We start from the raw sequence: 25,716 nt of genomic DNA on the forward strand, positions 1-25,716 counted from the left end.
TTTTTGGGGGGGGCGGGAGAAAAAGACTGCTCCCTGCAAAGAAAACCCACCTCTTGCTGATGCTATCTAGTGTTTTCATATTGCTGCCATTTCTCAAGCTCATTTTGTGGTCCTGCGCAAGCGTGCGTCGGGGCATCTGGCTTTTAGGACATCACAGATATCACCTGCTTCTGAACTGCTGCTAACTTGAGGAAGGTGTTTAAATTGCAAAGGACCTAAATAGCTAGAAAGGAAAGCGTGTTACTTAGACATCAGGGGGAGATGCCCATTTTCCTTCTGGGTGAAGAATAGGGGTTTTCAGGATTTGGTCTGGACATGGCTGGGTGGTGATAGAAGCTGGGCTTTGGTCCCAGGGAAATCAGCTTTGAGCTAATCAGCTTTACGAAACCTCCATATTTATTTGGTACATTTATTATTTTTTTAATCCCCCCCCCCCCCCCTTTTCTTTTTGTTTGATAATTTTTTTTTTTTTCAACTTCCTTTGGTGTCCATCGCAGAAAGAACAGCTTTTACAGCAGCTGCTGAGGGAGCGAAACGTGCAGCTGAGGGAACACTGCGTCCTTCCTGCAGCATAAAGCTTGGCTCCAGTGGTGCGCCCTTCAGGTGGCTACATGTGTGACGGAGGTGCCACAAATGACGTATAGATACTTAAGACTTCTTACAAGGGGTTGATCTGAGGTGAAGAGAGAGAGAAAGGAAGGAGAAATCTTACATGACTCTGTGGACTGGTTCTTCAAGGGTGATGGAGGAGTCATTTGCCTATGAAGTTCTCCCTCTGGCAAAGCTTAGCCTTACAGCAAAATATTCTCAGGAGTTCTTCTAAACTTGTGAAAGCCAGGATGACCAACACATCCAGCAAGCTGGACTTTTCCTGATATGTGTTTGAATGCAACCAAAGACTTTATTTAATGTGCCAAACTGCTGTGAAAACTCCTCCAAAACTAGAATTAAGCTTATGCATCCAGGCCATCCTACGGCTGCTTCTACGGGAACTTATTTAGGTCTATGGGAGCCCTACCTTCAAGCTTGCCCTGTCCTCTGTTGCCCATATCTCTTTGGGAGAACCAGAAGAGCTTCAGAAGAGCTGGCTGTGGTTCCTGTAGTTGTTAGTATTATTTCCATCTTGTTTCAGAAGTGCAGTTTGCCCATTCTCCTGCCCTGGTGCAATCAGAAAAGGTGGGTGGATTCAAGAAATGCCAAAATGATGCACATTTGGTATCGGATACAATTTTCAGCCCTTACTCCTTGCCACCAGCCCTGACACATAAGCATGGTTGTAATCGCATGGGTGCTACAACAGCTGAGACAAAGGCTTAAGATGACATTGGTGGAATTACTTTAACCTGATGTCAGCAATACTGGGCAATCTACGTGTCCACTTGAAAAACATGAGCGAAGAAAATTACACGAAAGCTCGAGGTTCCCCTGAGTCCTGGGGCCAAAGCTTTGGAGGTGCCAGAGGTTCAAGTAGCCCTCCGTTTCTTGAGGTCTAAAATTCACATCTGCCTTTAGTGGCTTGGACCTAACTTTAATGTAAGCAACCGCTTTGGCATGTTACACTAAGGCTCTATCTGGATGGTGTTGCAATGTCCTTTGGGCTGTGGGAGAAGGCAGCGCTTGAAATATGCATGTTTGAGCAAGTTCAATGCAGCTTGGAGCTGGAGCCTGACTTCCTTCCTTGGACGAAGTCAGAGATTTGTGGGCTCTAATAACGTGGCAGCTAACCAACTTGGCATATAGAAATGAGAAGGGCGCGTCCCTGTTCCAGTTGCATAAAAATGTTAGAGCGTGTGGAGAGTAGATGAAGGTAGAAGCAAGACCTAGTTTATTTTCTTTCCTTCGAAGTGTATTGTGTTTCTTGTTGCTGAGAATGATTTCATAATTGCAGGCATATGGTGAAAAGGTCTGAACCTGTGGCACTGAGGGGGGAAAATCTTCTTGTGGCAAAGTTTCTTGATGTTTTAACATAAGGAGCAAAGGGAATAGGCATTGGTTATGGTTATTGGTGTTGCTGATTTCTTGGGTGAATTTGTCCCAACCTTTCCTCTGGCAGATACTGTGGTCACTTCTGCTCTTGTGGTTGGGTACCATGGAGCTGGTATGTGACGGGTGTTCATCGCTGCCAGCCACGTGATGACCTGGCTGGCCCACAGTGATATCAAAGAACAAAACTAGTCCAGCACAGGCTGTTCTTTTCCAGCTTTTTGACATGCTTGGGGTCGTGTTTTTGAGCCATACCCTGTGGCCATGTGGATGAGATGTTTCCTTCTGACAGCAAGAATTGAGACTGGTGTAACTACTGGTTTTCAGGAGCAGAGGCTTTAAAACAAATCATCAGAAGTTACAAAAGTTGTTGTAAAACTGAGACTTCATGTTTTACTTGTTACTGTTGTTCCAAATGTAAAACCAGAGAGTGCTTCAACATCATTGTCACAGTGCTCTTCCCCATGAGGAAAAAATGCTTTTCGGTCTGCTGGGAATGACAAACAATGCTGGCAGAAGGAAAGTCAACAAGGCTAAAATCAAAATGCTTGTATTTATAATTGCTTTTACCATGGTCCCTGGAAGGCTCTCATTGCAGATGCAGGGTCCTGTAGGGTTAGGTGCTACACAGAAATAGAACAGAGCATAATCCCAGTCCCTGAAGGGTTTGAGCTATGTGGGACTCCTCCACTGGCCAGACTGACACCAATGCCCTTGGAGACCGTGTTACAGACGTATTGTTTTTAATTGGAAAAAAATTTATAGACTTCTTTTTCAATTGCAAATTAAATTTCTTCCATCTTGTCAACGGCTCTTGGATGGCCACTGCGGAAGGATCCCTTTGGTGAGAGGAAAAAGCTACAAAAATAATAGAAATGAACGTCTGCAGCTGAAGAGCTTGACTGAGACTTGAAAAGTTTGCTTTGGGTGGGAGCCAGGTCCTGCTGAGGTCTGCAGGAGTTTTGGTCTTGGCCTCAGAAGGGCCAAGCTTTCACCCTTCCTCATGTCCTGAGGAAGAATTTAATCTAAAATAATTTTCAAAACTTGTATTGTTTGACTCGCATCCAAGCGTTTTTTTGAGACTGAGTGGCTTTCTGTTTCTGATTGGCTCAGGTTGCTCCCCTTAGCATCTTCCAGGGGTGAGCTCTCAACGACAGGCCGAGCACAAAGGGTGATCAGATGTGAACAGGCCTGCTGCCAGGTTCCTAAACCAACAGCTTTTTTAATCATGCGAGCATAAGGACTTCTTGGGTATCTGCTTAAGCCATATATTTTTGGTGGGAGATGTGCCTCGGAGCCCTAGCACACGATAGAGTCACACCAGGTCACGGCCAGGATCAGGAGCATGGAATCTTTGGGAGATCTTCCCCTCCCTTCTGCAGATGTCCTGTCAAGCAACTTTTCAAAAGAGGAAAAGAGAAAGGGTAAAAAGCATTTTGATTCCTACTGCATATGCATGCTCTTGATTATTTTCCCCTCCTTTTTCAGAACATGGTGTCAGAAGAAGCAACTTGTTCAATTCACAGCTCTGAAACTCCTGGAGATATAAGGCTGGGTTTTTCCCTTACTATTAAGACTTGCTCTAGTATCACACTTAAGCAGTACATAATTATCAAGATTTAAGCTTTGCCTCCTGAAGTCAATTGGTTCCATAGCAGACCCTGACAAAGTAATATTTTTTTTTACCGAAAGAGAGTGTGAAATCATTTTAACAGGTTCCTTTTTGAAAAACCTTGAAAACTGTTTAAGAAATAGATTTATAACGTATAGGCTTTGTTCTGTTGCACTTGAAGTTGTCCGGCATGGAGTGCATGATTTAGACTTGAAAAAAAAATTCATCTGTGAATCAGTGACTGCAATACAGGGACTATCAACCATCAAGAGGCTCCTTTAAATCTCTGCTGAGCTGTGCTCTCTAAAAAGTATATGTTTGTCTGGGGAAGAATAAGAAGAATAAAAGGAAATCTGAGAAATTTGGGGGGTTTTATTTTTAGAAAAATAATTTCTTTTTGCTAGGAGAACTTTTATTTTCTCTGCTCTAAAATAAAGCAATGATACGGTCCTGCTGTGCCTCAGGCTGTCTGCTTAAAATAAAGGAAGGGCTAAAAAGACGGACCATCTGGAAGCTCGTGCAGAAGGAGCGTGCCAGTGCAGTTTGACATGGAAGAGCATCCTTCGGATGTATTTCTGACCACTGGTCAGTCCACTGAGGGCTTTTTTTTTTTCTCTGTGTTGAGTTGATGGCAACTTCTCAGAGGCTTTTGCTTCGTGTTCTAGTCCTGGTTGCTTCCTTCCTATTTCATTACAGGCTGAAAGGGAACGCTGGGACACGGTATTTCTTCCTAGAAGCGGCTTACCTCCTCCTGCTATGACTATGATGAGAACCATCTCCATGGAGAATGGAGGGTGAAGAAAATGCATTTTCTCTTGGGTTTGGGGTTTTATTTTGGTGTTGTTTCCCTGGCTGGTTTCCTCTGTAACCAGCACAGCGCTTTGCATAGCTGGTTTCACTGTTGTGACGAGTGCTAGTTGCGCTTCCTCTCCCAGGCAGGAGGTGATGGACGGTCTCACCCTGGCCTTCCCTTCCCTCAGCTTTGCAGGGATGGCAGCGGCCACTGCTGTAGCAGCTGCTTTTCCTGAGCTTTTGGGCTGGAACTGCTGGCAGGAGTGGGGATTCCTCTGCGTCTGTGGTCTCCAAACTTTTTTGATCATGCACTCTTATCTGCAAAAAATTTTTGAGCATGCACCTCCCATGTATGTGTATATAGTTATTTATAAATGATATATGTGTGCTACTGAAATTCTAATATTTCTTCCTGCAACCCAATGGATCCTCTTGCACATCTCCACTTTGGAAATCTCTGCTGTAGGTGATGAAAGTACAAAGGGGAGCCAGGAGGCTGATGGCACAAGCTTGGCCAGATCTCCTCTTTACCAGGGCACAGTAAGATCTTCCTCCTCTTCCCAGTTTTTTTTGAAAGGCCTGCTTCCTGTGACACCACAGAATGCAGTGGGAAGTTTTCAGTTTTGTTGGATTTTTCAGAACTTATGCATTACTCAGCAGGCTTTGCTTCAATGTTGCTTCTGAGATGAGCAGAAATTTGCCCCTATTCCTGGGAAAAGGGATGAATCTCCAGCACGTGCAGCATTCCTCTTCTTAGGTTGTGTGCTCATATGTTCAAGTCCCAGCCCTGCACATGATGATGCATATTTGACTTGATCTGCACATTTGACTTAGCCCATGCAAGGTGCTCTGTCACTCATGACTAAAGGACTGCTCAGGCGTAAGGACTTAGAGCTCATAGTCACAAGCATCTGCAGGGAAACCAAGAAGATCTTTTGTTTTAAGAAATGTTGGGCAAATCTGACTTTTTTCCATCTTTGGTGGAAATTTTTCTGACACAAGCAAGATCAACTCCACCTCCTAAAAGAAACTCTCAGTGCTCCATGCAATCTCCGTGAGGAGTTGATTCGTGGTTTTTGGAGGGTGATGGAGAGGGACATTTTGAAATGTGGTGCAGTTTTTTGAAAAGGACAAGTGTAGGCACTTTTCCTCTTCTCAACATAGCCCATGTAGAAAGCGTTGAAGGACTAAAGGACATCACAATTTCATAGACATTTGTGCCGTTAACTGCTGTTGCTTTCATCAGCCATATGTACAGCTGCATTCTTTTTATAGTGCCGCATATGGCACTATCATAATTGAATTTTTCATAATAATTGATCTGACCTGTATCATTCTGTTTGCTTTAGCAGAGCTAATTCAAACAGACTGAGATTAGGACTAAAAATATGGTCCGGTTAGCGGAGGAACCATAAAAAACCCATACTGACTTCACAGTAATGCTGATGCACAATCTGTTTTGCCCAGTCCAGTTTGTACTATTTATACATAGCACGCAGTCAAGGCTGATACCAGTTGTGTTTCCGTTTGTGTCTTCCATAAGATGTGGTACAGAGGGAGCAGGTGTCTGCCTCTGTCCATGTTCACATTGCTGTTCCTTCCAGTAAGGGCAGCAGGTCTAGAACTCTGTGGTTGGTTACTCTGTCCATGTTGTATGGAAAACGTGCATGCAAGGGATTAGAGCTGTCATGTCCCACCCCTGGATGGTGGGATGCTAAAGACTCTTGTATCATCTGCTTAGCTTCATACAGCAAACTACGGGAATATCGGTGAAGAAAAAAGCTGGAATTGGTGAGCTGAGTCTGGCCTTGTATTTAGAAGAAAAAAAACCCTTTGGTGGCGTCTGAATCTCCCCTTGCTGCAGCTGGAGCTTGGCTCTTTGGTTCAGACTCTCAAACGAAGAAACAGTGGTGGTGGGCTGTGGACAACTGAGAACATTAGAAACTGTCCTACAGGATTAGGAAGCTGCAAAATGAGCTGCAGCTACTTTCTCTCCCAGTGCTCTCAGCTGCAGCTGAGAATCTAGACCAGATTTTATTTTTGGCAAGGGGGAAAAAATAAATCTCCTTTGATACTGTGCAAAAAATGAAAGTAAATGTTGAGCCCTCTGCCTTCAGCAAGGATCTCTTCTGCTGTATAGCAGCAGTGTTTTAGAGCTGAAATCCACTTGCTTTGATCACTGATGGGGGGAAAAAAAAAAAAAAGACATAAAAGGGATTTATTGTGAAATAATGGATTTGATCCCTAGTAATCCTTTCTTTGGGATTAAACTTGGAATATTATTTTTGTGATCTCTGGAATTAGCCTATGCTGGTGTAACAAACCAAAGCATGTGAGTTTCACTGCAGGATGAGGTTGAGCTGTGAATAGAGCCGAGTGAATTACTTGCACAGAACAAAGCAGATGATGAATTTACAGTTCTATTTTTGATTATGCAAGATCTACAGACAACCATAAAACCAGCAAAAAAAACCCCAACCCCAAACACAACCCAAAGCAGAAAAGACCCCAGACCCTCTTTTCTTCATAGTTGAAAGCACACCCGAGCCATTGGGATCTCTGAGGACTATCGGTGAGATCTTCTTTTCTGAGTATTTTCTGCTTATGGGAATTACAAGTTGCGTCTGCTCCTGTTGGTATGACCGTGGATGTGAGACGTAAAATGTTGGTGCAAGCTTGTTTGGAGCAGGTACTTGTGTATGGCCACAATGTTTTCCAGAGAGATTTGGCAAGCCTGAGTTTCTCTGCCTGAACGGTGCCACATTCACAAGCCTTAGGTCTCTCAACACATGGTTAAATTGGCCCAATATATGCTGACAAGTCTTATTGAGCAGTTTATGGGAGTATTAAAATAAAATAGGTACAAAATGTGTGATGAAACCTTGGTATGTAACTTTGAGGTCCCAAATCTTTCACAGAAAGCTACTCCAAGGAGCTTCTCTCAGTTTTCCTGCCCAATTTCAACTTTCTGCACTCGAGGTGGTGCATAGATGGCTTTTAAACAGGGGAAAGAGTTCTTCTTTGTTATGTTTTGAAACAGCTGATCTTTTTTAAAAAACAAACAAACAAAAAAAAAACCAGCAAAAGCTGTGGGACAGAGAGCTATGGAAAGCGAAAAAATATTAATTGCCTGCCCCATTCCTGGTTTTGCTGTTGGACTTGCAACCTCACTTCTGGTTGCAAAGGTCACTTCTGCTATCAAACTTTGATCAGGCTCCCAACCTCACCCTAACCTTGGGACCTGCCGTTCTGGAGTATAAAAAGCACAGGTGAAGAAGAAGCAAGGAAATGAGCCCTGGAAACCCCCTTGGGAGCAGGGGCCACATTGGTCCGATGCCCTATGCCAGCTGCATCTCCAGGGTCTTCGCAGTGATCTCCAGTTGTTGCACTGCTGCTTTGCTAGCAGCCCTTCTTTTGGGAGCCGTGAAGGGGCCAAGCCAAATAAGAAGCATCCCAACATTACCTTTTCTGAAAGAGCGTTACCTCTTGAAAGCTCTGGGGGGTAGGATTGCTATGCCATCTCTCTGGGTTTGGGAAACTCCTAGATTGCTTGGATTCCCATTAAAACTTCTGCTGCTAGCATGGGGATTTCTACCGAAAAAATCTTGTAAGGACTTCTTGAAACTGGGCAAGACATGCCTTGTAATCTCCTAGGAAGCAGCCAGTGACTGAAGCCCGTTTTCCAAAGGTAAAACAGTCTTGTGTTTCCTTTGGGGGATAAAAAATGTGTTAATCCTTCCCATTTTTGGTTCAGAGCGAGCGAGCTACTTTTTCTAGCAGTGATGTATATTGAAGGGTTACAAACGGTGCATGAGGAGCTTGGAATAAATCCTGCTTGGCTGATGTTCAGAAGCTTTTCTTGAGTACACTGTGTCTGATTATGGCTGCTGACAGCCTTGTACACGGCACACAGCAGACACCATTCCAGTATAGCACCGTTGCATGCCACCTGGCAGAATCATGGGTGTAAACTACTGAGATTCAAAGACCAGCATAAGCATTTCTTCCGTTGAAACCCCTAAGAAATGGCAGGAGGGATGATTCAGATGCACAGCCCCCTGCTCTGGGGTGAGTGTGTTGGTACATGTGTCTTGTCTGCTGCCGTTTATGCAGAGCTGGTAGCTTTGCTCATATGTACAGCTGATGGGGGGGTTCCCAGCAGGATCACCAAGCCCCTGTTACAAGCCTTCATGGTGCTCTGGACCTGTCTGTGCACCACTCTGCTTTCACCCGTTCAGTTTGCAATGCCTGATGCTGCTTCCTTCCCTTTCAGCCACATTGGGGAACATTACCCAGACTTCTCATTTTTTTACTGTAAAATTTTGCTGTTGAATATTCCCTGGCCCTTCCTTGTTCCCTGTGCCTTTTCCCCCTACCTCCCACGCATGCCCTTGCACAGAGTGCACCCTCAGCAACTTTGCGGACAAGGCAGAACTAGGGGAGTGGCTGATGTGCTGAAGAGCAGAGCGTTGGTCCAGAGGGACCTCGAGAAACTTGGGGATTCAGCCAACAGAAACTTCCTGAAGCTCAGCAGCGAGACATGCAAAGTCCTGCACTGCGGGTGGGAAAACCCCATTGCATAGATCCAGGCTGGAAACCAACTGGCTGAGCAGCTCTCCTGGAAAGGACCCAGGGTTACAGCAGATGCTGCCTTGAATGTGACCCAAGGTGTGCTCTCACTGCGAAGAAGGCAAATCACACCCTGGGCTACCTTAGGCACAGCAGGGGCAGGAGGTCAAAGGATGTTGTTATCCCTTCTATTCAGTGCCGGGGATGTCATGTCTGGATACCATGTCCAGTCAGTCTTGGGCATCACCCACAGAGATGGTGCTTGGAGTAAATCTGTGGAGGTCTCTGCCAGAAGATGCCGAACGTGCTGACAGTTCCCATGGACTCAAAAAGAGAGGAGATGCAACCACAGAAGACAGATCTGCTGGGAATACATTCATGGAAGAGAAGTCTGCATGGAAAAATGGCTAATTATATTGATAACACCTCTAATTCAGTGAAGGACCTGAGCTCCACACTGCTGGAGCCTGGTAGAGCTTTCTGGGGATGTATAGCTATGTGCTTACGCTGCTCTTCAGTAATAAGTACCTGGTAGTGACTGCTGCTGAAGGCATGATAAGCATACAGGTTCAAACTGCAGCGATTGTTTTATTCTTCTGCATCTTCCTGGGGAGCTCTTTTTCAGTGAGAAGGGTGGCAGATGGGCAGAAATGTGCCCAGGTTTGGAGAAAACTCAGGGGAGCTGTTGGAGGGGGAGCTGGGGATAGTGTGCAGGAAAAGCAGGATAGAGGCTTTTTGCCCCATGCCCAGATCTCACACTTGGCAGGGCTGGGAGAAGAGCTGCTTTGAAGAACTCAAGCTCTCTCTTCTTGGCTCTCCTTGGAAGTCAAACTTTAACTTGGTGTATGTGAATGTGATCTCTTCCTCCTGGTCTCCTGGCTCAGTAGGGAACAGCATGGCCCTTATGTCTGTAGGCATCCTTGAGCTGGCTTCGTTGCCTATTCTCTTGTGGTCCTGTGTTGGTTAAACCTACAGCCTTTTGTGCTTTTGCCTCAGAGATGCCAGAGTGCAAAAAGTACAAGCAGCCTTCATGAAGCATCACCCTCTCCCTGGGGAATCCCTTTCTCTTTGGATGCCAGAGCCAGGTGCCTTCTTGCTCCCCACACCCCTGGCCCTGCCCCATACCTCATGTTTCTTTTCTGCAATGACATCTACTGTCACTGGCAAAAACATAAATGTGCCAGGATAATATTTTTCTTTTCCAAAACAGACTGAAAGCAGCAAGAGAAATGCATGTTGACTTTACTGGGAAGTCTCAGTTACTGTAGTCTTGCTGCACAGATCTTCCAGCCATCCGAATTTGCTTCTGAGATGTGGGCACTGACTCTGGGGCCTGATCCTCTGACCAGTGGTGAGAGGACTGAATAGCAGGAGGGGCTTGTCTGCAGGTCTCAGGTGGAGGTCACAGAGAAAAAGCATTGGGTGCTTTCCTGCCCATCAACCTTTTTTTTTTTTCCTTTTGGTAGTGGGTGGTGGTTCTCAAAGATTAATGCAGTTACTTATTTAGAGAATTCTTGTTTTAAAAAAGAAAAGGAACGGGAGGAAAAAGCAAACCACACGTACTGCCTTTCAAATGTCTGTGTTATCAAATATTTGGAAGTTTGGGACCTGAAAGTAAGGGATGGAGCCACAAGTTTCCATTAGAAAAAACACAGCTTGACAAATCAACGCACATGCTAAGAGCTGAGTAACTCCATGTCAGTGCCAAATTCCCCTTGTGCACTAGCCTGTATTGTATCTACAGTTGGTGGGGTTTTTTTTCAACCTTCATTTAATTTCTAGATTTGGACTCTTTGATCCAAGATTCCCTATCAACAGACTGCTGATGCTTGGGAATTTTGCTGGAGCTGATGATTTAGTAGCATACCTGCACCAGGGATTTGTGCCAATATGTTACACCTGTAATGAAGGATCAGCAGGTCATGGTTTGGCACGTCTGGAGTAAAGACCACACAACATCTGTTTTTTCCTGAGGGAGTCACTCTCGACAGGAAAGCAAAGCCCACCCTTGCCTTGAACTCTGGCAGTACTAGTAGAGGAAAAGCACACTCCTCTGTTGGAGAGGATCATATGGGCTTCAGATTTTGGTGGTGAACTTCTTCCAGCTTCCTAACGTGGCATCCCACTTTTCTAGTACATGTTTTTCCATGGAGGTTGTGTCTGGCATAAGACTGGTTCTAGTCTAGACTCACTCACAGGTGACAATCTAGTGATACAACAGATGTGACTTGCAGTCCATCGTGATCTTTGCATGAAGCAAAAGGGCACCGTAATGAGAGAATCTGGGTCCCTACCTGGTAGGAGACAACAGCAGCGTTTGCAAATCATGTCATGTTGTCTGAATACCTGTGCATGTAATTTTTGATTAGCTGGGAAGAAGTTAGTCTAGGTACCATTATGCCAAGACACAGAAACGTATGTACTTATGCTAAGCCCTACGTTGGTCCCTTACCACACCAGTGTGCACAGTCCTTCCATGTACATAAGACTTAGAGAGGAGGCTCTCTTTTACGGTGGGTGCTGAATATCCAACCAGTGAGAGGATGCATGGGTGGAGGTCTTCAAGTTCACTTTTAATGTCAGGTTTCTCATTGTAAACACTCTTGAGAATGAACATATGGAAGACTTGAGAAAAACAGGGCAGAATCTTGAATCTTGATATGAATGATGTGGGTATAAAAGACCACAGAAACTGTGGAAAAGTTGAATCTGGCAAAATACCCTCTGCTGTTGAGAAAAGCTTAGCAAAGAGATTTCCAGGTCAACAGTACTGCTTTCCTGAAACATAAGGGCATTACTCCTGCTTTGTTTCAAAGCATTGTGCTGTAAAACAAAAATCAAAATTCGGTTTAGCTTTTTAGTTTGTCAGTGCATGCAGCAAAGTTCATGCAAGGGGAATGAGGATCCTCCCCCCCACCTCCCTGAGGACCTGCTCCCTTCTCTGGGTGCCTCTTCTCTTTTCCTGGCTGTGCCATGGTTGGGGGCTATTCTCAGACCTCCCCAGACTCCCTGTGGCCATACCCAACAATCCCACCTTCCTCTCATCAACTTGAAGGTTGGGTGCTCCAAGCCCTCAGCAGTTTGGTAGAAGATTATCCTCAGCAATCTTTCTGCCACCTCCATTTCTGCTCCACGGAATCAATACACAACTCACCTAATGCAAAGATACACATTTCATTATGCCACCACTTCCTAGCTCCAGGCCTGCCAGCAAAAAGACATCCATGAAATGCATGTGCATTTGTTTGCTTGATTTTTCTTGGAAGCAGAAGAGAATTTCCCCTTCCTGCAATGGAGCCTTGCTCCCCAAGTGCTGCCTGCAGCTCAGGAGGTGAAATCTTTTTCACCCTGTGGGCAGGTTAGGCTTCTGGTTATAGTCATGCAAATCTCTCTGTACTGTTTCAGCAATGCCCCACGCAACAGCTGTGATGAGCTCTCAGACTGGCATCTCACTTGTGCATGCCTGAGCTTTGGTGTTTGCCAGCCACGCTAAATGTGGTTAGCTGCACAGAAACTTAGTGTTGTCTCTCAAATTTACCGTTTATCACAAGTGAGATTTCAAACACTTCCAGATAATTGTGGTTTCTGCCTGTCTAGTTGATGTTTCAGCCAATCAAGGTGTGGAGAAAGACGCCGTGTTTTGAAACTGGCTAAGCCTTGCTCGTCTTCTGATTTGTGGTTCTCAGAAACCCCTTTTGATTCCTCCCTTTGCTCTGCCTAACAGACATAATGTTAGCTGCCATGCTTCATGAGTTGCAGTTGATAATTGCTGCTGGACTTGTTTGCTTTTCTCTCTTTTTGTTTTAAGCATGTCCAGCTTAAGCATATCCTTACAGGTGCTTCACTTACGTCTGACCAGCCCCCGGCCCCTCTCCTTTCTTTGGGCCTCCCTGAATGGGGAGCTGGTGTTCATCTGTTTTGCTTCTCAAGTTCCAAGCTGGTTTGAAGGAATCATGTATATATCTCAGCTGGTCTCCAGGTACTGGTTCTTTCTTGCCCAAGAGGTTAAAAATAAAACCAAAACACCCCAAACTCACAAGCAACATTGGAGTATGAGCTCTCCTAGGGCCTTGTGAAACTTGGGAGCCACAACTTGACATCCAAGGACACATCCAAGGCAATGAGATTGATATGATTTTTCAGACCAGCAGTTTTGTCCCTATGCTATGCCCAGTGTGTGGTTCTCAAAACTTTTTCCCCCTCTTTTGAAGAACAGAGAAGATGCTGAGCTGTGCTTCAGCCAAGTGGCCATTGACTGCTCTTTCTTTGGAAGCATGGTGTGCTATCTTATCAGTTATCAGGCAGGCTAGTTCCTTTCATTTGACTACAGATTTAGCCCCAGAGAGTGCCTTGCTCAGTATTTACTCTGTGTAAGTAAGTCTGAGATGCTATTAAAGAGAGGAACAAACTGTGGGCTTGAGGTCTGCTGTTGCAACTTGCTTTTTCTCTCATGTTTCCGGGGCCTTCACACTAGTGTCTCCAGATTTCTGGGTAGGAGATGCTGAGGTACAAGAGAAAGGATTGGAGGTGGCCTTGAGTCAAAGCGAGCACAGGTGGGACCCTGACACTAAGTAGTCTGGGCTGGGAGAAAAAATTGCCAGTGCCATCATGAGTACTGGATCTTAAATCACGGTGGAAGCATTTCACATGGTGCTTTGAAAAAGGCAAAAGCTAAAGACCTCAACTACTGCAAAATTCACATCCCAAACACAGCAACCTCTGCGTGCTTTCTCTGGCGGAAGACAACCAGCTGCAGTTTGGTTCTCTGAATATCAGTCAGAGCCTTCTTCCCCACTAACTGCATTTGCTGCTTGTTTATCCTGCTGAACATCCAGTTTGTAGAAAGGTTTGGTGGAGGGGTAGTGGGAAGAAAGCACTCAACTTGACAGAGACACAAGAAGACTTTTTCAGTTCGGAAAAAATGAGAACATCTCCTCGCCTTCGTCCAACCATCTTTCCCCACTAAGGATTCCTCCTCCTCCTCCTCTCTTTGTGTGCTTTGACTTCAGTGAATGAAAACTGATCCTTTCTACCTTCCTAATGCTTCCTCAGAGCATGGCTGTAAGTTTGACTCTATATCACCATGACCAATCATCCCTGAATTCAGGGGAAGACCAGATAGACTCTTCTGTCCCTCATCCAGTGGATACTTACCATATGGGTTGGATAACCACAATAAATCAGGCAATAATCCCCTTGGAGTTCAGCTGCATGTGCAAACTCGGCTATGAGGGTTTGCATAGGGAGCTCTTCCCCATGGTAGGTGTGATGTCAGTTTTGAAGTTAGCTCTAGCTTGCAGGAAAGGGCAGCCTGCCAGAGTTTTGGCAAGAGAGCACAAACTGTCTGCTAGGGCTAAACTTTGAGACCCTTTTTGTGTGTGTCGGCTAAGCTCACTGCTTCCTGAGAGCAATGGAGGAGTGCCAATGGGAATAGCTCTACTCTCAGAGATGTATGTGTTTGGGCTATTTGTGAACACACCCTTGCTGAAACCAACCTGCCTCTTGTGGTTTTAGCTCTTGCGAAATATTGAGAGCTGAAATCTAGAGAAAGACTTCTTTTGTTTCCAAAGAAGCCTTTATCTTTGGCCTTCATTTCTACCTTCACTTGTTTGGCTTTTGGGGCTCCTCCCACATGAGACAACTGTTGCTTGGACCAAATGCAGAGACTACTGCTTACTGAAAGGAAGAGGAGGAACAGAAAAATCTCAGTGTTGCTCAAGGAAAAAAAATAACACTTCAGCATCATTATAAGACCTCTGTTGTTTTCAGTATCAAAGCTCTGATTCCCTTTCATGAGATCCAGGACAAATAAAATACTAGGAGCTGTATGCATTTGCTTTGCATTCTTTCCATTCTTTTTTTTTTTTTTTTTTCATTGTGAGTCACAGCGCTGAGGTTCTTGGAGAGGCTGGAAAGAGGAGAGTGCCTAATTTCCACGGGCACAGAGAGTACCAGCATCTGGACAGAGTTATAACAAGCAAAAATTATACATAGTGTTTATGGTTATGAATAATCTCAGTTTCTTGACCATATGAGGCATTCACAGATTCTGTAAGAGAGAAAAAAGGCTCAGCTTTTTATTAAAAGTGACTGTTTGATAGAAGAATAAAACCAGACCAACAGCTGGAAACATGTCATCAATGTTAGCATCAACTCTGCTGGCTGGAGTGAAGCTCACTGCATCAGGCGTGTGGACACGTGTCCAGGTGCATATATGTCTTCTCATGTTTCATCTGCTCTAGAAATCACAGGAAAATGTGTCATTTTTGCTGACAGGAGAGAAGCAAAAGCACAGGGATGAAAGGATGAATCTTGTTGGTGTATCTGTATTAATTCTCCCTTCCAGCTCAGGGTGAAAGAAGATCCTGGAGGTCCGTGCCTAGGTAATTTGTCTTGCTGGGAGCACTGAGACTTTGCCTGCTAAAGTGGATTTAAGCTACAACTGGAGATGCCATTGCCATCAGCTAAAAGGAAGGGCACTTTTGTTTTCCCAAGGAAAGGCCCAGTTGCACCTAGGGAGAGAGATTTATGGGACAAACCAAGGTTGTCTTAATCCTGTGACCTAGGAGTTGCCAACCTTCACCATTTCTCAGCAAATCTACTAATGGGTCAGGTCCAAGGTATCTGTGTGACTTTGACTGGTGTGATCGCTATGGATACAGAAAAATTATGTCATGAGATGATCAACCTCCTGTTTTATCCTTCTCCATCATTGAAGAGCAAGGTGCATCAGCCCAGCCAGCAAAAGCCATGACAAATTCCCATCTTCTGTGTCATTTCTGCCCTCATCTTGCTGCATACAACAATGGGATGCCACTGCTCTTTTACCCATGTTGCATTTCTGCTGTTTGGTGTAAAGGTGGACAGTCTGGTTTTGTCAAGACTATCCTATTCCCTTCACTGTTGGAAGTGGTCCATTTGCTCATTTCAATGATCCAGTTCAAAATATCCATTAAATTCTTTTTCACATTGCTTATCTGAGTTGGTGAAGTGTTGAATATTATCCTGTTTTCAGTAGTTATAGGTCTGGTTTCTACTCTGGAAACATTTAAAAGGAATTTTTTTGTCATTAAAAATGGCCTAATAGAAACTGAGTGTGGGCACTGTCCTCACCAACACCACAGTGCCTGTCCTGATCCTTTGCATGTCTCAAAGCACAAATGCCACATCTAAAGGGAATATAAAGAAACCAAAAATCCCTGTCAGGAAGACTACATGGCCATAAGCCAAGGGGGTTCTTGTTTTAATGCGTCAGAGACCTGTTTAGCATCGCCTGAAGAAAACCCAGGGGAAGAAAAAAGGTACTGACATTGGATGTATGGACTGCAGAGTAAACCGACGAGAGGTCCAGTCTGTAAGATCCATCTTGAAACTATAAAAAAACTCCACCACTGATGGTGTCAGGCTGCAAAATGGCATCAGCTTCTGCAATGCCAGCAGGGCAGCTGGGAGGCAGCTGTCAGCTGGGTGGAGAGCTCCACCAGTCTCTGCAGGCTGCTGGGGAAACTGGACCTGAGCCTGCTGACTTCAAGGTGTGTATTAATAATTGATACTGAAAATCCTCCACAGTAAGTAGCAGGTGATAGAAAGTTTTCTTCATTCTCGCAAACTGTTATCCCCCCACATACGCATTTTATGAAGCATGGGTACCCATAAACTTTAAGTTTAGTTTCCATTACTCATTGTTTTAGTTTTACATAGTCATTTTTTCTTGCCTAAATGGAGCAGTCTTCTGCTTAACATTGTGCGATGGACCTAATTTCTTTCTGTGGCCTGCTCACCTTGGAGGCAAGGTCACAGCTTGCTGATCTAGCAAGCCCTGATTTTTCTTTTCCCCACCCCTAATCACACAAAATAGTTTCTCAAACATACCTGCGTCATGACCTCGATTTTGATAATCAGTCTGATTAAAGAAATAGTTTTCACAGAGAGAAAGAGGCAGCTATGGGGAGGTTCTGCTCTTTTCAGCCCTGTTAGCACAGGAACAGAACAAACCACAACCTGCAAAGCACTGCAGGCAACCCAAGGTGTGATGCAGAGCCCTCAGCCAATAAAATGCAAGAATTTGTGGGATAATGGCATAATAGAAGCAAAACTATTCATTTTTAAATGAGTGCCTTCCTCTGGGCTGCAGTGGAAGGAACATCTACCTGCCGGGGGTTCCTTGACATTAAAACAAGCATTAAGGGATGTTTCTTTGCATGGAGGTAATGTCTGAACTCCTGCCATTGATATTCAAATGTTGTGGGTCCAACTCTGTTTTCATTTTGTGCAAAAAAAGTCTTGTTGAAAGAATAAAAAACAAGCGGTTGCGTGTAGGAGGCTGAAGCATTGCTCTGTGTGAATCTTCAGGGCTCAACAGGAGTCAATAGTTTTATGTCAATGCATAGCAGCTGAGCATCTGTGCCAGAAACTTTTCTACTTTTCCCTGCCTCATTGACCTATGTTGGTCATGCATTATCCCTGTCTCTAGTTTATTATGCAATAAGGGCCATGCTAAATAGCAGAAAGGTTGAAATGTTGTTTAGACTTTGTATTATAGAAGTTCACAGCAGCCCCCGTCTGTCATACTTAAAGAGCAAGGAAGTCTTGCCAAAGAGGTGCTTCACGGGCGATCTCACCAGAGCATCCTTGCGCACAGCCAGGCAAAGCTGGACTCTTTTCCCTTGCTCCATCGGCAACGGCTGCAGTCAGCCCCTCTCTGCCTGCTTACTGGGTGGAGTGAAGACAACAAAGCCATCTCCATGGTCGCAGGTCCTCTCCGCCCTTGTTGAGTCAGGATGCTCTGCCGCATGGTCCTCCATGCTGAGTAGTGCCTTTCTCTGCCGAGCTCACTCTTCTGCCCTCCCCGAAGACTTTGTGCTGTTCTTGTGCATGGTGTATCAACTTCTGACCCTGTCTTGGCTACTGCCTTGCAGGGGACTTGAGAGATCCTGCTGCTGCCTCTTCTGCAAACTTTGGATGAAGCGTAAGACCTGAGCTTTGGGTGTTCTTGCTCAAGCAGCTGATGAAGGTGTCCTCCTACCCTGGAGCAGGTTATGACCATGTGGCCTTGGAGGCCTTCTGGAAACTTCTGGTGTGTCTCTACCTTGCAGCATTGGTGCATTTGTCTCTGAAGGGTCCTGTAAAGCCAGTATCTCCAGCACCTGCCATAGAGTCTCACCACAGCCTATTTTTTTTAAGTACAAAGAAGTCCTCCTTCATACCTATCTGTCTGTCCAAACCTGCGGCCAAGTCCTGGGAGATGATGGCACCTTCTGCACGTGTTGGCTTAGGGTTTCTGTGCGCGTGTGGGTTATGATGGAGTTAGCTCTGCCAAGCTCCTCCAGCACTATCTCAGCACTGCCCTCCTGATTTGCACTGGTGGGTTGGAATGGGGCATTCACCTTCCCCTGTCTCTGCTTCTGGCACTGGTGAGGCTGCTTGGTAGGGCACTGTCTCGGGTTGCGTGGCCAGGTTTTGGTAGCAGGGGGGCTACAGGGGTGGCTTGTCAGCCCTGCAGACCCCCAGGTCAGTGCAGAAGGAGGGGAGGAGATGCTTCAGGTGCCAGAGCAGAGATTCCCCTGCAGCCCATGGGGAAGACCACGGTGAGGTAGGCTGTCCCCCTGCAGCCCAGGGAGGTCCACGGTGGAGCAGATCTCCACCTGCAGCCTGGGGACGACCCCACGCCAGAGCAGGGGGATGCCCGAAGGAGGCTGTGACCCCATGGGAAGCCCACACTGGAGCAGGCTCCTGGCAGGACCTGTGGACCCATGGAGAGAGGAGCCCACGGAGCAGGTTTTCTGGCAGGACTTGTGACCCCGTGGGGGACCCACGCTGGAGCAGTGTGTGCCTGAAGGACTGCAGCCTGTGGGAAGGACTCACATTGGAGAAGTTCATGGAAGACTGTCTCCCGCGGGAGGGACCCCATGGTGGAGCAGGGGAAGAGTGTGAGGAGTCCTGCCCCTGAGGAGGAAGGAGCAGCAGAGACAAGGTGTGATGAACTGACCACAATCCCCGTTTCCCATCCCCCTGCACTGCTGGTGGAGAGGAGTTGGAGAAAATCAGGAGTAAAGTTAAGCCTGGGAAGAAGGGAAGGTGGGGGGAAGGTGTTTTACGATTTAGTTTTTATTTTCTCATTATCCTACTCTGATTTGATTGGCAATAAATTAAAGTAATTTCCCCAAGTTGAGTCTCTTTTGCCCATGAAGTGGCAAAATTCATAATTGGTGAATGATCTCTCCCTGTCCTTATCTCGACCCATGACCCTTTTGTTATATTTTCTCTCCCCTGTCCAGCTGAGTGGGGGAGTGATAGAGCAGCTTTGGTAGGCGCCTGGCATCCAGCCAGGGTCAACCCACCACAGGCACCAAAGGCTGGGAGTGAAGTATGTTACTGCCTTCATGGTTTTTTTTCCACCTGGTTTTGGTGCCTGACTTTGGTGGAGAGGATTTTGCCCTCGTTCCTGAGGGCTGCCCACCTTTGTCAGTTCCCATGGATGTGGTCTGATGGACTTCCCAAGGAGATGCAGATATCCGCTTACTGCAAAAGGGGCATCCTCCATGTCTGTTTGGATCAAGGGCGAACAAAATCTCCTGTTCTTCAAGGGACATTCAGGACAGCCTGTGTAAAATTGGCATCTCCCGTAATGCCACAGAGGGAAGCAATGTTTCTAACACTTCCTTCCCTCTTTGTTTGCCTCTACGGCTGTTTGCCAAAGATCTCCTGCCTCCCTTTCCTGGTGGCAGTGCTGCAGGTCATACTCAATATTTGCAAGTTTGTGTCGTCCCTGTGTTCCTTGGGGTGCACCTTGTGCACGAGAGACTGTTTTGTGCTCCTGAGTTTGCAGGACTGATTTACGCCTGGCCACCAGCTATGCCCATCAGTGTCATTGCTGGCTCTTGACCAGCTGACTGTTCATGGTCCCACCTGGCTTGCCTGCAGGCTCACGGAGATGATGGCAACAGGCTGTAACTATCTTGGATACAGGATCCTACCACTTCCTTAGCCGGATGGCTGGTGAGTGGCAGGACCATGCAAGACTGAGGCATTTGGGGCAACTGGGCAATGCTCACTATCTTCTTCATCTTATTCTTGTGAGATTGATAAGAGGTCACAGGAGCAATCACCAGTTCCCATGAAAGGATGACTCTTGGTCCGAGAGATAATGGTGTTGATGTCTTAAAATTGAGACCAAGTCCACTTGTCCTCAGGAAAATCCTCTAGACACCAGTTTCTCAAAGGTCCTCAAATCCTGGTGCTCCCATTAAAGCTTACTTGCCATAAGGCAACATGGTGAGAAATTTCCTGGGCTAGTTCCCCAAAACCTGTAGTGCTTGTGTGAAAACATCATGCAGGTATGAATACATCCATTCCTATGACACAGAAAGATGGAGTGGAAATGTAAAACGCATAGTCATAATCTTCCTAGGCGTAGATCGACACAGAAATCTTGTTACATTACTGGCTTAATAGTTTTTTAATTCTTGTATGGCTTTTGTACAAGCTTTGGGAGATGTATTCCTGACACAAGCGGAGATTTTCTGTTTAGCCTTAGGTAAGCTAATATCAGTTTAGGTCCTTTCTGTTCCTCAATCAGTTTGTTCAGCAAATTCTATTCTCTTCTTTAATCTTGAAATTCACATCCTTTGTACTCCCTATGAAATGTTTTGGTGAGCAGTCTGAAAAATAAGACTATTTGTTCTTCTGCACATTTCTTCAAAGATAACTTTCACTTTTTTTACACTCTTTTGCAATTCTCCTAGAAACTTTCCTCAAGAGACAAATAGAAGGATGTGCAGATTGGGGCTACAGACTAACTTCTTGCTGCTCACACAAGGTATATTGTGGTGAGGACTTTTGCTGTAGCTTCTGTCCATGGAGACCTGGGTGGAAACCAGCCCAAGTGAAAGATGGCATAGGACAGAGTTGCTCCAGCACAGGGGAAGGGTTTTCTAGCCCCAGCGTTGTTCTTCCCTCACCCTTAGGCACAGCGCTGGGTTTCTTTGTTGGTGGTGGTTTTTTAGGTAGGCAGGCACGGTGAGCTCCATGTGGGTAGGGGTCAGGTCCTACCTCCTGGGCAGGAGCGCCCACCCACCCATCCGCAGAGCGACGCTGTGCAGCACTGCAGTGCTTAAGGACAGTGGCATGGGACCAGCTGGGGTGTTGGAGCATAGAGATATGAGAGATGGAAAGGTTTGGGGGAGGGTTTGGGGTTTTTGTGTATGTGTGGGGGTTTGTTTGTTTAACAAAATATCAGTATTTCAAACAGCAGAAGACGAGAGAATTGACAAGTGTTGGGAGATATAGGAACAATAACTCCCCTTGATGCATTTCACCTTCGGACATCTTGGAAACATCTTCCTTGTAAATCGCAACTTACAAACACTTTGTCGTTTGATACAGTGACAAAATTGGTAAAACATAAAAGCCTCTTGGCTCCTGCTTACAGAATATCTCTTCCTGCTGGCTGCAAAAGACTTGGACCAGGTCAAACCATAGACCCTCAAAAGTCCAGAGGTAAATAAGAAGACAACCTTTGTTTTTTCTTTTTTTAGATGTGAATTTAATTAAATTTTAAAATTTTAAAAAGTATTCTTGTATGCATTTTCTAAATTTATTTTACCTAGTATTGGTCCCTGCACGAAGCGTCTATACCTTGAACTGCAGTATGGTCATGCTTGAATTGTTCTGGTACGCAATGTAGAAGATGGAGTCGCTCTGCAGGATAGGCAGTGTTTTGTGCATCTTCCAGTGAAGACCTGGTAAGAAAGCATGTGTGACAGTAAATTCTCGTCTCAGACTCAGTCCACATCTGCCATAAGATCAGAATTTCTGGACAGCTAAAACAGCTTCTGCAACTTTTAAAGAAATAATATATATGTATGTAACTTTGCAGATTTATTTAGGCCAGTGTTTCAGAGCATGCTCTCTTCTCTTTAAATCATTTTACAGAGTGGTGCCCACTGTAGGAATCCATGGTTATCATTGAATTAGTGCTCACTTATAAATAACATAAGCATCAGGGTAAGTGACATTATTTGGAAAAAAGTAATTAAAATGTCCTGATGAGGACGTCCAATCCACAGGCTGAAGAAGAGTCAGGTCCTACTGCAGCCTCGTGCCCATTTCCAGATGCATCCCCCCACCCCCCGGGGCTGGCGTCCCAGCACGTCCCCATGGCTAAATCCCAGGCAAGCCAGCGGTCCCCGGGTGGGTGCTCCCGTGGCAGCGAGGCAGTGCAAAATTCACATCCGTGAAGCGCATTGGCCCAAGGTCTCCGACTTGCCCTATGAAACCTATGACTATTCCCCATTGAAGCCAGCAGACCCATAGAAATGATCCTCAATGTTGGCACCAGCTGAAGGAGGCAGTAGAAAGAAACGTTCATCCACTTCTTGCCATGTGCCAAAATGTTAACGCAACCCATATGTCCATACACGAAAAAGAAACAATATCTTATGCAAACCAGCTGTCCCTCAACAGGGAACAGCCTTGGCGCTTTCACGTTGGTTTACGTTTAAGTGGGGTGTAAGGTTAATTAAGAATCCCCTGTAACAGCCCTTTGAAGTAGGGGCAGCTGGGCTGAATCCTTACTCCTCCTCCCATGGCAGGGCAGGTGGGACTGGAGGCAATACTTCATGGCTGGGGAAAGGATGTCGCAAAATGAACGGGAGCCCCACTGAAGGGAAGAGGGTTGCCTGGGCTGGCACACATGACTGGCAGCCTTCTTGCCAGAAGAGGCAGGTGAATCCATGATGAAGCTGCTGGAGATGTCAGGACCTCCTGGGACCTCAAAGATTTGAGCAGAGCTCAAGCTGAACAGGTTTTTCCTGTGTTGCGTTTGCTTTTTCTTGGGTTTTCAAAAAGGGTCTTTGCAAAAATGCCTTTTCTTGAGCGTGGACCAGTGGCTAATAAATTAAAAAGTACTAGGATTTCAGTTTCCATTTGCTGAACTTCAGCATCTTCCTAGGCATGCTTCCAGAAAAGCACAATAATAGAGTGGTTAAACCCAGAGACGCTACCACAAATATCTCACTGTCCAATATTGCATACAAGGACATATCTGCTTCAGCACGCTAGCTATAAAATACTGGCTTAATCTTCCCGGATTGGTGCTACCTCAGTTATTTTAGTCTTAACAGGTTTATAGCTGTCTGAGGGATGGAGACCAAACTGCCTCTGATGTAAAATAGAAGGAATCCTACACAAATGAGGATATTTACCTTATTTGCATTTTAGGTCATTAACCAGGGTAAAACCCTGGCTTGCTGCCTCTGTGAAAAGGCAAACTAAATGATTTCCTTGTCATTGCAGATTTTTGGAGCTCCAGGCTCATTCCTCAGAACTTAGGCAATGTTCAAAAGACAGTTGGAGGTGCCCCATCCCCATTTCTACCCCTAGGTGTGGAAAGACCATGCTGTGCCTGGGGACACCAGGAGCCCCTGGTGTCAGTGAGGATGCAGTTCAGTGAGGGTGTAGGTATTTCTAGAGAGATTTGGTATTTGGGGCCAGACTTTGCTCAGAGGGACACAGTGAGAGCCCAGAGGCATCAGCACAAGTTGCAGCATAGGAAACTCCCCATTACTGAAATCCGGGCTTTTCAACACATTTGTTTGCAACTTGGAAAAGAGGAATGTTGCTGCTGCTGCTGCGTTTTGCAGAATCATAAAGCTGAGGGACAACACTGAAGAACTGCAGATTCACTAACTGGGTGCAAAGTGATGCACAAAGGGAAAATAACCCAAGTGCCACATATGAGATGATGGGCTTTGGCTGATGATGAGCACTCCAGAATAAGATCCCAATGTTTTGATGGGTGGTCCCATAAAAGCACCAGTCCATTGCTCAGGAGCATCAAAAAAGCCAAAAAACCATAGGGAATTACCAGGAAAGGAAAAGAGAGCATCATGATGCTGCAGCACAAATCCACCATGCTCCTGTGTCTTGGATGCTGGGTGCAGTTTTAGTCTTCCCACCTCAGAAGGGATACAACAGAGCTGCAAAGGCTTTGGGGAGAATGAAAGATCAGGAATGGCCTCTCCTGCCATAAAAAATTAGAGTGTATCAGATGGCACTAACTTCAGCTGGAGGTTGGTTCAGGTTGGACAAGAGGGGAGTGTTGCTTTCAGGACACGTTTCCCCCACAGGGTGGTCCCCTGGTGCATGGTTTTGGGGGCGTGAGGAGGTTTTGTGAGTTTAAAAGGGCGATGAACAAGTTCATGAATGAGGAATTCATTCAAGGGTACTGATTGGTTCCAAAATGACCTATTTCATAAAATCCCTGAGCAGCAAAGTACCAGAAGCTGTGAGAGCACCCAGGTGAAATTTCCCTGCATGTTTTTCTTATTCTTACTCTCTTCCCCAGGTTTTTGGCCAGAGTTCAAGACAGGATCCTGGGTTTAGTGGATTTGCACCAATACAGGGATTTTCGTGTTCTTCTGACACAGGAAATCAGAGAGACGTTCCCTTGTGAAGACGGATGTAATGAGCAAGGCATCGTGCATGAGTGATTTCTGCTTTACATCCTGATTCAAGCTAAACATTTAATGATGAAGCCCAGAGTTCAGAAATTGAAGGATGGAAAAATAAAAACCCCAAACTTGTGTGAAAGTGTAAAAACGTATTCTGTTTCAGAAAGCTTCTGTTATTAGGTTTCTGACTAAAAGAAGTACAGGATATCTCACAATCCAATCATTCATGAACTGAATTGGTAAGCAATATTGACAAGATAAAAGCTGCTTGCACCAAAATGCTGAATAAGCAAAGAAACGTGTGCAATTTGCAATGTGTTCGTGGCTTATTTTGCCAGCAGAAAAGGGTCTCAGTCTTCTGGGTAATTCACTTGCTGCCATTTGGCTCTGCTTCAGAGGTGAGGGTTTCGGAATTACTCACAGCCCCATGCTAACGAATCGGAAGTCATGTAATGCTATTGAAGTATCTTGAAGCTTTGCCCCCTTTGAACCCACAAGAGCTACTGAGCAGATGACTTAAAAATGAAACCTTGCTGCTCTTTTTTCCCCAACTTGATGGAAGTTTCATTCCAGTTTTGCATGATTCCTTGTTTTAGACATACTGGTTTCCTCATGGCAGATACTAATGAAGACTCAACAAAACAATCCCAGTGCTTCACTGTAAAGAGACAAGTGGGCTTTAGTTATTGATGATACAGTGGTGTTAGTTATTACCCAAGCATCACAAAGACTCTTCCATAATAACAGAGCCTCTCTTTTCTAATCCAACTCATCCAAGGAAGGAAGAGGCTTTGGTGCGGAGTGTTTGAGGCATGGGGCATGGTCTGGCAGAGATGGGACAAGGTAGAGTGAGAGGGCTCAAACTTCTAAGTGAAATCCTCTTTTGACTCTATAGATGCTTTTTCCTCTCCTACCTCAACTTCTTCCCCAAAGAAGAGGGGTAATAAATGAGAAGGACATGTATTTGTTGGTGGGAGGTGGGAAAAAGTGATAGTCCTGTCCTGGAGGAACTGGACTGCTGTTGCCCCAATGGTGTGAACACTTGCAGCTAGAAACTTCTCACTGCCTCACTGCAAAGATCAAACCCAAGAGTATTGGTTGCTGGTCAAGCCCAAGAATATTAGAAACACCTCTCTAAGAGATCTTACACTCAGAGGATACACAGGGGTGTCTGTTCAGCTCTGTAAGGCTAGGAAACCTTGAACCAGAGAAGTGAGATCCAGCTCTCCGCTGTGCCTGAGTAGCCAAAGCTCAGCACTGCAACCTCATCAATGAGGTACCGTTCCAGTGGGGTAAAATAGTGGAAAA

At 45.5% G+C, this 25,716-nt stretch overlaps 1 long non-coding RNA gene across 1 annotated transcript; it reads left to right on the forward strand.

The window, feature by feature from the left end:
- The first annotated feature begins 18,673 nt into the window (after nucleotides 1-18,673).
- LOC142030058 (uncharacterized) lies at nucleotides 18,674-24,547 on the forward strand. Its single transcript, XR_012650076.1, has 3 exons — nucleotides 18,674-21,454; nucleotides 21,565-21,699; nucleotides 24,303-24,547. It is a non-coding gene; the product is annotated as an uncharacterized LOC142030058 (long non-coding RNA).
- Nucleotides 24,548-25,716: the final 1,169 nt, after the last annotated feature.

Source organism: Buteo buteo, chromosome 4 (assembly GCF_964188355.1).
Source record: "Buteo buteo chromosome 4, bButBut1.hap1.1, whole genome shotgun sequence".
NCBI classification, from domain to species: domain Eukaryota; kingdom Metazoa; phylum Chordata; class Aves; order Accipitriformes; family Accipitridae; genus Buteo; species Buteo buteo.